At 46.0% G+C, this 14,156-nt stretch overlaps 1 pseudogene; it reads right to left on the reverse strand.

Moving 5' to 3' along the window:
- Positions 1-1,236: 1,236 nt before the first annotated feature.
- Positions 1,237-3,987, reverse strand: LOC109397837 (probable 4-coumarate--CoA ligase 1; annotated as a pseudogene).
- Positions 3,988-14,156: the final 10,169 nt, after the last annotated feature.

Here is a 14,156-nt window from a genome sequence, read left to right on the forward strand (position 1 = left end):
TATTTTTCATTAGGCAGTGGAATCTCAACTCAGAATGTTCGAAATTCTTTAGGAATTTGTAAACTAAATTTGGATTTTTTCATCCCCCAAGAGTAAACAAAGCAACCACTAGCGCAATCTACAGGCCAACACTAGAAGCTCACCCCCGTTTACTAGTTCAAATTTAGATTACAAATGGTTCAACTTAAGATAACATTCTCCAAGTAAGAATCACTTAAATTTGATGGTTTTATGACAAATAATGCGGAATATTATTCGGTTGGTCGATTCTACGATAAATAGGCTTTCATTTGACGTGTTCACATATTGCGTGTGATACAATACATGAGCTGTACGAGTGCACCGAAAATGTGCTTTCTCTTGAGGGAAATGGGTGAAATCACAGTGATTTTTCAATTGCCTGTTTTCCATGACAAAAACGCTTTTTTCAATGCTTTTAAAGTCCATGTTATCAGGTTATATTACAGAAAGCTGTTTAACATCTTTTTCGGGACAATATTTGCCTAAAAAGTGCGTCGTTTTAATGAATTTTTAAATGGTTCAAATTAAGATTACAATTTAACTAGTTCAAAGTTTGATTTCTTACCCTATGACCCAATGATTCCCTGATGACATAAAAATCTTCAAAATGAGTATAGCGTGAAATGCGTCCAAATGCGTCCTCATATTTGAAAGCTTAGTTGAAGCACGGTGTACAACATTTAGAAGGTGATACCTTCCAGAAATCTGACAGTTTTTTGATGACGTAATTCAAATCGTTCAGAGGCGATCTCCCCATCAATTTGATCATGTGAAGAACGATTAGAATGACGTCACATGTTTACATCCAAAATCTATGTTTACATAGGTTACTAGCCTGCCTTGTGATATTTATGCCGTGAGTTGAAGTTTTTTTTTCGTTTCCCCATACATTTTACAAAGAAACTGAAAATGCAACACTTTTCAACACATACTTTAAAATGCTGTAAAAACATTCAATTTCGGTCCAATCATATTGAAACTATGGTACCCAAGTAACACACTTGTCACAAAAGAGTCACATCGGCGCAGGTTTTTGTTAAACAGAACTCACTGTGACTTACTTCTAACAAATAAACACTCACTTGCTAGAAGTAAGTCACTGTGACTCGACTCTCCGGGCCTTCTATCAAACAGTCATTTTTTGAGTGAACATATAGCCTTTCCAGTACACTTAGTGTACGAGATAGACAAAAATGTAATAAAATAATAGTTTCCTTAGGTTTATTACCCAAATAAGACATTACATCTCGTTACTTTTCAATTGTATCACAATGTCCCTCACGGCTCGTCTAACAACCTTGCCCGAGGGAGTTAAAGGGAGTTTATTTGCGAAATACACTCCTCCCTTCAAATGTTTGAACCACGCGAGCGATTCCTCCACTTTTTGCATTATCTCCGTTGCATCGGGCATTTCAGCGGCTGGATCTTTCCGAACAACCAGAACCGTTGCCAAATCTAACGTTTCCGCTGGAACGCCCACGACGCAACAGGCCGCCACTCCAGGAACGGTCAAAACCACACTTTCGATTTCACTCGGCGACACCTGATATCCGCTGCACTTGAGGATGTTCTTTTTCCGGTCCACTATGTACAGATAGCCGTCCTCATCGAATCGTCCAACGTCTCCAGAATGATTCCACCCATCGCTGTCCAGCATTTCCCTGGTGGCATCGTCATTTCCAAAGTACCCCTTGAAGACATACTCCGCCCGGACTAGAACCTCTCCTTCCTGGCCCCTCTCCTTCCTGGCCCACGTCCAGCGGTTGACCGTCGTCATCGACGATCTTAAACTCCGTCCCAGCTGCCGGGAATCCAACGGAACCCTCCCGATAGAACTGCTTCCTGGTGAACGTCACACCACGGGCAATCTCCGAGAATCCGTACACAATCTCCAGGAACCTTCCGGGTATCAGCCTCTCGAATGATTCTTTCAACGTGATGGGGATTGCGCTGCCACCAGTGATCGGTAAACGTAGGGTACGCAGCACGTTGGAGTTGGCCTTTGGGTTGTTGATAACGGCAAGCACTTGTACCGGCGGTAGAAAAGCTAGCGAGACGCGGAAGCGCTCAACGATATCCAGGGTGAGATCGGCGTCAAAGGGTTCGCGGGTGATGATTCGGGTAGCGCCCCAAACTGTGCTGGTTAGCAGAACGAGCATCCCGGACAGCCAGTAGAGTGTGCTGAAGGTCAACGATCGATCGGACGGATGACACTCGCAGAAATTGGCCACGTGGGCGATGCAGATCGAGTGCGATAGACAAACGGCTTTGGAGCGACCGGTCGTTCCAGAGGAGCAGACGAACACTGCCAGATGATTGGACGGGTTGGTGATGTGAACGGGGCTGAGAAATTTAATGGATATTGAATTCCTAATTTGTGATATTTGTTCAAGCAATAAGGTATGCGCACAGCAAAATCTGGCCAAAGAAAATCAAGCAGTAATAATTCATTCCAACTTGTTCCCAAACCAAAAGCAATTCATCGTAAAAAAGCATTAATTTACTTTAAATCAACATCAAGACATTGCTGATTTGACTTGTTATATCCGTCATCTCGAGTTTTGAGCTTGAGTCCTTCCGTAAAGTTTTGCACAGTACCTTCGACCGCATGCCAAGAAATTTTTACCACCTTTGTGTCAAAATCAATCTAATTTTCCGATGAAAGCTGTCGTTCTTGACATTTTTTGAAAGTTCCAATTCACGGTTACTCAATATTTTTCAATTGGGTTGAGTTTTGAAGTGTATGAGATTTTACGTTTTTTGGAAAAATGCAGTACAATTTCTACATAGTTTTCTGCATACAAACGCTAGCATTCTCCGCCAAAAACAGGGGACAAAAATCAATTCAAATCAATACACAATATCTAAGCTTTTGAATAAGGGGTGCCAGCCATTTTTCCCGACATTTCCCGTAGTGAAAAAGATGATTTGCTGTACATGTATTTCTAAAAGTTCGGTTTTTCAAACCACAAATTCATATTGTTGACCAAACTATGTATTTGTTGCCAAACTTCGATGTTTTCTTGCTCTTAAGTTGATCTGCAACCTTTCCAGGTTGTAATGATGTATAGAACCGAATACTTGAAAGCTAACTTAGGTCTGCGGGGACGGTCGCTTTAATGTACATTGTCAGATTTTCAGCACGTTTGTGCAAAAACTTTTCGAGGACTTCTTGTTCCCTTGACTCTATTTTAAACACAATGTCAAAAAATATCCCGAAGTAAATATTTTTCGATTCCTTACACAATAAGCTTTCATTTGCGCCAGAGATTGCCACGATTCGTTGAAAATAGAGAAATTTCTATCCAAAATGCGGTGGCTAGATTTTGCTGTGTGCATACCTTACTTACATAAACATTTCTTCGAAGCCAGTTGGTTCTAACAAGGTCTCCAAATGATCGTACTCACTCACACGTTCACTCATTAAAAATATCTTAGGAGTTATGTCCGCCACTTGACAAGCTTCGATCAAATTGTCCAGAACATCATTGTCACAGAAGATCACCTTCGGCTTCACAGTTCCCAGCATATGACTCAAATCATCCTGTGTAAATGTGGGATCCAACGTGCTCACTGGAATCCCTAGCGCAAAGCATGCAAACGCAACCGGAGCTGTGTTTTCTCCGTTTCGAACCAACATCGTGAAAATGTCGTCCGTTCCCAACTTGCTTCCGCCATAGCCCATTTTCACTAGGTTTTGAGCGATCCTAATCGTCCTAAGACGCATTTCGGCACCCGTAACCTCCACTCCGCTATCCGCACTGATTTGAACCACATGGTGCTAACCATTTCTCTCCAGAACCTGCAGAATCAGTTCACCTAGACTCTGGTTGGGGTTGAAGATCGATTTCCGCGGAAGACCTCTCCAGATCTTCGTCGACGGATCGTAGAAGGTAAAATTATCTTTCAAATGGGACATTCTGCCTCTAGCAATTCCTATGGACGGCAGTTGCCCCCACCGCTGGGCATGAATGCTTAAATACGATTGAGTTAAAAACTGATATTCATCAATGGCCTTACATCTAACTGGAGCCGATAGCGATCACCATGAAGGAATTGCTACCGTCGGAGTGGCAGCGACGATCGTGTTAACATTGATCACGTCAAACGCCACGATCATCTGGAGCGGCAACAGTGTCGGACGAAAGTGTGGCACCTTGTGATCTGTTATCTTTGCATAAAGAAACCACAGATGCTCAAACTTTTACTACATACGGACTAAACTTTCTTTCGATTCTTTAGTCCAGTGTTATTTATCAAACTCATTTTTTCCCCTACAGTTATAATAAAAACAGAGTGCGATGCCTTCAATCGGTACTGTGCGGTTTCAGACGTGAGGAAGTAGATATGTGTATGTATCTTGTTTATATTTTTACTTTCAAAGCCAATGGCTGTCCAGACGCTCAAGTTCATTCATTCGGTGTACAACGATGTCCCAGTTAATGAGCAATAAAGTATTTATCGCTTTGAAAACTATTACAGTAGACGTTCGGTCAACACTTGGTTTGGTAAGTTTGGTAAGCGCTGAATCTCAGTTAAAAATTTTTAACACTGGTAACAGTCTGTCTGTCTGTCTGTCTGTCTGTCTGTCTGTCTGTCTGTCTGTCTGTCTGTCTGTCTGTCTGTCTGTCTGTCTGTCTGTCTGTCTGTCTGTCTGTCTGTCTGTCTGTCTGTCTGTCTGTCTGTCTGTCTGTCTGTCTGTCTGTCTGTCTGTCTGTCTGTCTGTCTGTCTGTCTGTCTGTCTGTCTGTCTGTCTGTCTGTCTGTCTGTCTGTCTGTCTGTCTGTCTGTCTGTCTGTCTGTCTGTCTGTCTGTCTGTCTGTCTGTCTGTCTGTCTGTCTGTCTGTCTGTCTGTCTGTCTGTCTGTCTGTCTGTCTGTCTGTCTGTCTGTCTGTCTGTCTGTCTGTCTGTCTGTCTGTCTGTCTGTCTGTCTGTCTGTCTGTCTGTCTGTCTGTCTGTCTGTCTGTCTGTCTGTCTGTCTGTCTGTCTGTCTGTCTGTCTGTCTGTCTGTCTGTCTGTCTGTCTGTCTGTCTGTCTGTCTGTCTGTCTGTCTGTCTGTCTGTCTGTCTGTCTGTCTGTCTGTCTGTCTGTCTGTCTGTCTGTCTGTCTGTCTGTCTGTCTGTCTGTCTGTCTGTCTGTCTGTCTGTCTGTCTGTCTGTCTGTCTGTCTGTCTGTCTGTCTGTCTGTCTGTCTGTCTGTCTGTCTGTCTGTCTGTCTGTCTGTCTGTCTGTCTGTCTGTCTGTCTGTCTGTCTGTCTGTCTGTCTGTCTGTCTGTCTGTCTGTCTGTCTGTTTTTTTTTTTTTTTTCCTCCCAACCTCCCGAGCAGAGAAAACCGATTGGAAAAACTCTGCTACACCTTGTCGCCTCGATCCCCCTGGTACCACTGATGCGACTGCTTCAGGGGGGGGCAATGCGCTCATGCGCTCTTCTTCTTCTGTGCTCATGCACATTTTGTCGCTTCTAAATTTGTTATTCTAATCTTTTTAGTGTTCGTACCTAACCTATCGCCATTCAGCGACACAGTTGGTACAAACATACACCAAATTTGTTATTCTAATGCCGTCCGTGTGCCATTCAGCACTCCGGCTTTTCGCGCACGACTCGGATAGTCCCCGACGGTGGATCTACCCTATCCGACGAAGAGTTCCCCGACACTGAAACTTCTTCCGTTACCGATACTTCCCAGGCTGGTGCCAAGGTCGGTTCTGAGATTCCGGTTGGAGACAGGCTTCCGGTTCACAGGCGCCCTGACGACCAAGCACCGGTGCTTTTTCGCGGTCTACTCGGTCTAGTCCCCGGCGGTGGACGGACCTAGCCTACTCCGACAGAGAAAGACCCCGACGGTGGAAGTTCTCTCGACACCGATGTTTTCAACCCGACCAGTAAGGTGCCGAAGTCGGCCCGGCGATTCCGGTTGGTGGTAGACTTCCGGTTCACCGGCGCCCCGACGACCTATAACCGGTACTACGCAACGAACGACTCGGTCAAGTCCCCGGCGGTGGATCAAGCCTACTCCGATCGCGACCCAATACTCTTTGATCTTCGCGCCATCTCCGCTGGAGAGCTGACATGATCCGCGTGACCGCTCTGTTCACCGCATTCCATACGGTTTCGTCCTGACACATTCTCTCTACTACGTTGTTGGGACTCAGATTTCCAGCAGCGCTCGCTAGCATGTCACCACGTACTTCTTCAAATCGCGGACAGTCGAATATCACGTGCTCCGGTGTCTCCTCGTTGTTTGGGCATGTCGGACAGAATGGGGACTCTGCATGGCCGAATCGATACAAATACTGTCTGAAGCATCCATGACCTGACAAGAACTGTGTTAGGTAGAAGTTCACATCTCCGTGTTTTCTGGACATCCATACCGACACATCTGGGATAAGCCGGTAGGTCCATCTACCCTTCTCCGCGTCATTCCACTCTTGCTGCCACTTAGCCAACGAGTCCGCTCTGGTTGTCTTCCTCACGTTTGCTGTGCCTCTTCTCCGGTAACACTCTACATCCTCTGCCAGGGTGATGTGTATGGGAACCATCCCGGCGATAATGCAGACTGCTTCCGACGATATCGTCCTGTACGCGCTCGCCACACGAATAGCCATGAGCCGGAACGTGCTCGAAAGTTTTGTTCGATTCCGCATCAGTTTCAGCGCTGTAGCCCAGGCCGGAACTCCGTATCTAAGTATCGAAGAGGATACTCCCGCCAGAAGACGTCTGCTGCTGCTGCTCGGTCCACCGATGTTCGGCATAATCCTGGATACAGCATTAACAACTTTCGCTGCCTTCTCACAGGCATAGTCGACGTGGCAATTGAAATTCAATCGGTCGTCCACCATCACGCCCAGGTGTTTTAACGCACGCTTTGACGGGATAACCTGTCCGCCGACGTTGATTTCGGCCCGTTGAACTGCTTTACAGTTGCTGACTAGCACTACCTCTGTCTTATGGTGAGCCAACCGCAGCTTTACTTCACTCATCCAGGCCTCGATGGAACCGATCGTCTCCGCCGTCAGCATCTCTACTTCTTCCAGGGTCTCACCGGTTATCGAAAGGACGACGTCATCCGCGAAACCGACGATCTCGACTCCTCCGGGTAGTTCAAGTCTTAACACTCCGTCATACATAATATTCCACAACGTTGGGCCGAGTATGGAGCCCTGTGGCACACCCGCCGTGACTCTAACCGATCTCTGACCCTGGTTTGTCTCGTAGACCAAGACTCGATTCTGGAAGTAGCTTTTCAGAACCTTGCACAGATAGTCAGGGACCCTCATGTTGTGTAGTGCAGTGGCGATGGCTTCCCAGCTGGCGCTATTGAATGCGTTCTTCACGTCTATAGCTACCACGGCGCAGTAACGATTACCTCTCCTCTTCTGCTTTGAGGCTTTCTCCGCATTCGCAATGAATGTCCGGATTGCATCCACAGTCGACTTCCCTTTCCGAAACCCGAACTGCCTATTAGACAGTCCGCTCTTGCTTTCCGTACACTTTATCAGCCTGTTCAGGATGATTTTCTCCAGGAGTTTGCCAAGCGTATCCAGCAGGCATATCGGTCGATACGATGCTGGGTCTCCTGGCGGCTTGCCAGGCTTTGGCAGCAACACCAGCTTCTGGATCTTCCAAATGTCTGGGAAGTAGCTATCCACCAGACATTTCTGTATCGTTATCCTGAACATGTCCGGAAACGCTTCGATCGCCGCTTTCAATGCCATGTTGGGGATACCATCTGGACCAGGGGCTTTCTTCACTTTTAGTCCTTTGGCTATTGTAAGGAGTTCCTCGTTAGACACCCGGTTTGCGCCGGCAGCTACTTCCACCCCGTCGACGTACGGCGTAGGTGGCCATGTGGTTAAACCGTGATTCGGAAAGAGGCCGTTCACAATTACCTCCAGCTTTTCAGGGCACATTTCAGCTGGTGTAGCTGGGCCCTTGATCTTCGCCATCACGACGCGATAAGCTTGTCCCCAGGGATTGGCGTCTGCTTCTCTGCACAGCTCCTTGAAGCAATTGGCCTTGCTCAGAGCAATCTCCCGCTTGAAAGCGGCCCTGGCCTCGCGGAAAATCACCTTGCGTTCCTCTCTGCTCGCTTCGGATCTTGCTCTTTGAAATCGTCTTCTAGCTTTAAGGCAGGCAGCACGTAGGGTGCTGAGCGTTTCATTCCACCAGTAAGCTGGACGCCGGCGGTTATTCGGTTCGAGTTTCCTGGGCATAGTAATATCACATGCCCTCGCTACTGCTTCCGTTAGTTCCACAGCGGTCATAGCGGGAGTGTCGCTGTCTGTCCGAAGTGCCTCGACAAAAAGCTCCTTGTCGAACTGCTTCGTTTTCCACTTCCTTTCGCAGGTCCTCCGGGTGCTCGGCAGAGCGGAGATCCGCCGACCGACGCTGTAGTGGATGGACTGATGGTCACTGTGCGTGTATTCTTCGCTTACTCTCCAGTTCATGTTGTTCATCAGCGACGGGCTGCAGAACGTCACATCAATAGTGGATTCTCGTCCGTCCTTACGGAATGTACTCACAGAGCCTTCATTGCACACTTTAACATTCAGCTTCGCTAAGGCTTCCAGCAGACAGTAACCCCTTGCGTTGGTCAGCCTACTTCCCCACTCCACCGCCCAGGCGTTGAAGTCCCCGCCGATAACAACCGGCGCACGTCCTATCAACTTATCAGTTAGTAGATCCAACATCCGATTGTATTGCTCAGGGGTCCACCTTGGGGGCGCATAGCAGCTGCACACAAAGACACCGTTGATCTTGGCGATAACAAAACCTTCATGATCGTTATCCACTACTTCTTGAATGGGAAACCCGCCTGTAACTTGGATTGCCGCTATCCTTGCTTTATCCGCCACCCAGTTACCGTTATTGATAGGAACTCGGTACGGCTCTGCAATTATTGCGACGTCGCACTTGGTTTCCGTTGTCGACTGCCACAACAGTTGCTGTGCTGCATCGCAATGATTGAGATTCACTTGCGTTATCTCCATCATTGTCATTGTTGACCTGCCTTCGCCTTCTTGTACATCGGGCATTTGAAGCCACCCGTCGAATGATCGTTTCCGTCCTCCGGTTTGCAGAACATACACCTCGGTTGCTTCGTGCAGTCTCGAGCAACGTGACCACTACCGCCGCATCTCCAGCACAATGTGGACCTGTCAGGGCCCTTGCAGCTTCGCGCCTGGTGACCGAACTCTATACACCGGAAGCATCTCTCCATCTGCTTAGCAACTCGAGGAGTGGCTCTCAGAGTGCCCACCGCCCAACCAACTTTTATCTTGCCGATCTCCACCAGCTTGTTTGCAGCGTCAACCGATAAGCGAATCGCCGCCGTCTGGGTGCCTCCAAACGCTTTCCTTAATCGAATTTGCACCGGAACATCCAGCTTACACTGCTCGGTTAGGGCAAATCTCTGTCTGTCTGTCTGTCTGTCTGTCTGTCTGTCTGTCTGTCTGTCTGTCTGTCTGTCTGTCTGTCTGTCTGTCTGTCTGTCTGTCTGTCTGTCTGTCTGTCTGTCTGTCTGTCTGTCTGTCTGTCTGTCTGTCTGTCTGTCTGTCTGTCTGTCTGTCTGTCTGTCTGTCTGTCTGTCTGTCTGTCTGTCTGTCTGTCTGTCTGTCTGTCTGTCTGTCTGTCTGTCTGTCTGTCTGTCTGTCTGTCTGTCTGTCTGTCTGTCTGTCTGTCTGTCTGTCTGTCTGTCTGTCTGTCTGTCTGTCTGTCTGTCTGTCTGTCTGTCTGTCTGTCTGTCTGTCTGTCTGTCTGTCTGTCTGTCTGTCTGTCTGTCTGTCTGTCTGTCTGTCTGTCTGTCTGTCTGTCTGTCTGTCTGTCTGTCTGTCTGTCTGTCTGTCTGTCTGTCTGTCTGTCTGTCTGTCTGTCTGTCTGTCTGTCTGTCTGTCTGTCTGTCTGTCTGTCTGTCTGTCTGTCTGTCTGTCTGTCTGTCTGTCTGTCTGTCTGTCTGTCTGTCTGTCTGTCTGTCTGTCTGTCTGTCTGTCTGTCTGTCTGTCTGTCTGTCTGTCTGTCTGTCTGTCTGTCTGTCTGTCTGTCTGTCTGTCTGTCTGTCTGTCTGTCTGTCTGTCTGTCTGTCTGTCTGTCTGTCTGTCTGTCTGTCTGTCTGTCTGTCTGTCTGTCTGTCTGTCTGTCTGTCTGTCTGTCTGTCTGTCTGTCTGTCTGTCTGTCTGTCTGTCTGTCTGTCTGTCTGTCTGTCTGTCTGTCTGTCTGTCTGTCTGTCTGTCTGTCTGTCTGTCTGTCTGTCTGTCTGTCTGTCTGTCTGTCTGTCTGTCTGTCTGTCTGTCTGTCTGTCTGTCTGTCTGTCTGTCTGTCTGTCTGTCTGTCTGTCTGTCTGTCTGTCTGTCTGTCTGTCTGTCTGTCTGTCTGTCTGTCTGTCTGTCTGTCTGTCTGTCTGTCTGTCTGTCTGTCTGTCTGTCTGTCTGTCTGTCTGTCTGTCTGTCTGTCTGTCTGTCTGTCTGTCTGTCTGTCTGTCTGTCTGTCTGTCTGTCTGTCTGTCTGTCTGTCTGTCTGTCTGTCTGTCTGTCTGTCTGTCTGTCTGTCTGTCTGTCTGTCTGTCTGTCTGTCTGTCTGTCTGTCTGTCTGTCTGTCTGTCTGTCTGTCTGTCTGTCTGTCTGTCTGTCTGTCTGTCTGTCTGTCTGTCTGTCTGTCTGTCTGTCTGTCTGTCTGTCTGTCTGTCTGTCTGTCTGTCTGTCTGTCTGTCTGTCTGTCTGTCTGTCTGTCTGTCTGTCTGTCTGTCTGTCTGTCTGTCTGTCTGTCTGTCTGTCTGTCTGTCTGTCTGTCTGTCTGTCTGTCTGTCTGTCTGTCTGTCTGTCTGTCTGTCTGTCTGTCTGTCTGTCTGTCTGTCTGTCTGTCTGTCTGTCTGTCTGTCTGTCTGTCTGTCTGTCTGTCTGTCTGTCTGTCTGTCTGTCTGTCTGTCTGTCTGTCTGTCTGTCTGTCTGTCTGTCTGTCTGTCTGTCTGTCTGTCTGTCTGTCTGTCTGTCTGTCTGTCTGTCTGTCTGTCTGTCTGTCTGTCTGTCTGTCTGTCTGTCTGTCTGTCTGTCTGTCTGTCTGTCTGTCTGTCTGTCTGTCTGTCTGTCTGTCTGTCTGTCTGTCTGTCTGTCTGTCTGTCTGTCTGTCTGTCTGTCTGTCTGTCTGTCTGTCTGTCTGTCTGTCTGTCTGTCTGTCTGTCTGTCTGTCTGTCTGTCTGTCTGTCTGTCTGTCTGTCTGTCTGTCTGTCTGTCTGTCTGTCTGTCTGTCTGTCTGTCTGTCTGTCTGTCTGTCTGTCTGTCTGTCTGTCTGTCTGTCTGTCTGTCTGTCTGTCTGTCTGTCTGTCTGTCTGTCTGTCTGTCTGTCTGTCTGTCTGTCTGTCTGTCTGTCTGTCTGTCTGTCTGTCTGTCTGTCTGTCTGTCTGTCTGTCTGTCTGTCTGTCTGTCTGTCTGTCTGTCTGTCTGTCTGTCTGTCTGTCTGTCTGTCTGTCTGTCTGTCTGTCTGTCTGTCTGTCTGTCTGTCTGTCTGTCTGTCTGTCTGTCTGTCTGTCTGTCTGTCTGTCTGTCTGTCTGTCTGTCTGTCTGTCTGTCTGTCTGTCTGTCTGTCTGTCTGTCTGTCTGTCTGTCTGTCTGTCTGTCTGTCTGTCTGTCTGTCTGTCTGTCTGTCTGTCTGTCTGTCTGTCTGTCTGTCTGTCTGTCTGTCTGTCTGTCTGTCTGTCTGTCTGTCTGTCTGTCTGTCTGTCTGTCTGTCTGTCTGTCTGTCTGTCTGTCTGTCTGTCTGTCTGTCTGTCTGTCTGTCTGTCTGTCTGTCTGTCTGTCTGTCTGTCTGTCTGTCTGTCTGTCTGTCTGTCTGTCTGTCTGTCTGTCTGTCTGTCTGTCTGTCTGTCTGTCTGTCTGTCTGTCTGTCTGTCTGTCTGTCTGTCTGTCTGTCTGTCTGTCTGTCTGTCTGTCTGTCTGTCTGTCTGTCTGTCTGTCTGTCTGTCTGTCTGTCTGTCTGTCTGTCTGTCTGTCTGTCTGTCTGTCTGTCTGTCTGTCTGTCTGTCTGTCTGTCTGTCTGTCTGTCTGTCTGTCTGTCTGTCTGTCTGTCTGTCTGTCTGTCTGTCTGTCTGTCTGTCTGTCTAAGCTAAGCTAAGTTCTGTAAAAAGCAGTTGAAAGCTAATAAAAAAATGGGTTATATTACCGCTCTCATCTTAAAATTTAGTCGACCTAATTTCCAGCGACACTGCCGTAAGTTTATATCCATTTTTTAGAAAATTTGGCAACTTTGGGTTAAGTTTACATACAAAATGTTTTGAAAAAGTTTCTTTTAAATCATGTTCAAAGTTTCTTTGACTTTTTATCTTTTGAATGAGGCCTAGAGTTTTGAAATCGGACGCAAATTGGCGAAGATATGGGCCTAAAAAATCCATGTTTTTGAGGGGGTGACCCCAAACTTTTGATCGGGAGTGTATATCGTTAAAAGGATACCATCTGGGACTCCTGCAGAAGTTATCCAGGATTTTTTTTTGGAATCACTGCTTAAACTTCTTCCAGGATTTCTTTTGGGAACCTTCAAGATATTCTGTGAATCTCAACCACGAGATTCTATCTGGAATCTTTCCAGGAATGATTTTTTTCCAGGGATTTCTACAGATTCGCACTAAAATTTCTTATAGAGTATCTCCTGCAATTTCTTCTAGGAAAGCGCCAGAATTTATCTATAAATATTCACAAGAAATCCTCAAAGATTGATTCGGGATAGTTTCCAAGCATTTCCTCCAGAAATTGTTGTTATGGAATATTACTCAAAAATTCTCAACACATTTTTTCAAGAATTCCTCCAACAAAATTCTGAAGATTTATTCAGACATTTCTGTAATTACCCCTAGGGTTCCTCAAGTATTCTTTCAGAAGTTAATCCAGGAGCTCCTTCAAAAAATTCTACAGGAATTGTTGGAAATTACCCTAGAAATGCCTTCAAGTATTTCCCAGAGATTCATGCAGACATTTCCCCAAAATGTCAATTAGAAAATGTTTAGGAATTTCAGAAAGATTTTTTGATTTTTCCCAGGAATTCTATCAGAAATTCTTTCAGAAATTTCTCCAGTAATCCCTTCAGGAATTTTCAAAGGATTTCTACTAGGACTTTTCTATGAAATTCTTTATGGAAATTTACATAGGCGCTTCGCTGGGAATTTGTCAGATTTTTTTCCAGCAATTTATCCAGTGGCTCCTCTAAGAGTTTCCTCAACAATTCTCTCGAGTATTTCTTCAGGAATTTGCCCTTAAATGATTTCAAGTATGCTCCAGAGACTCCGCCAGGCATTTCTCCGAGGTATAGTCTAGAATATGTTTCCAGAATTTTTTTCAGGAATTTTACTCCAGGAATTTCCTCAAGTACTTCAACAGGAATTTCCCCAGTAATTCCTTTTAAAATATTACCCAGGCTTCCTTCTGGAATTTCCCTATGATTTGTATTTAGGAATTTCAAAAGGAATTCTTTCTCAGATTCCCCAGGAATTCTTTCTCATTTTTTTTCAGAAATTCACACAGCAAATTTCCCAGGAATTCCTCCAGGATTTTTTTTTCCAGAATTCCATCAAGAGTTTTTTTCATTTCTTTCAGCATTCGTGGACTTTTTTTCATTAGTAAATGTTTCCATGAGTACGTTCTGCAATTTTCCAAGAAATTCCTTCAGGTGTTTCCCCAGAAATTCCCTCAAGAATGTTTCCAAAGACTCCTTCAGAAATTTTCCCACAATTTATATCTCAAAATGAACCTGGGCATTCTTTCAGAAATGTTACTTCCAGAAATTTCCTCAGGAATTTTTTTATACATTCCCAGAAGAATTCCTCCAGAAGTTTCCCCACGAATTGGTTCCGAAATTTTCTCAGAAACTTCTTCAGAAAATTCTTCAGTAATTACTCTAGAAATTTTCCCAGGAATTTCTTCAGGACATTTATTAGGAATTTCAAAAGGATTTTTTCAGAAAACTTCCCAAGAATTCCTCCAGTTTTTTTTTCAGAAATGTAATTATATTTCCCCAGGAATTACTGGACGAATAGCTGGAATGTATTCAAAAAGAAATGTCTGAAGAAATTCAAGAAGGAATTCCTGGAGGAATTCGTGGAGAAATGTCTGAAAGCGCTTCTAGTATATAATACATAAGTACATGTTTAAAGTAAGT

The sequence above is a fragment of the Aedes albopictus genome, chromosome 1 (assembly GCF_035046485.1).
Source record: "Aedes albopictus strain Foshan chromosome 1, AalbF5, whole genome shotgun sequence".
NCBI lineage: Eukaryota > Metazoa > Arthropoda > Insecta > Diptera > Culicidae > Aedes > Aedes albopictus.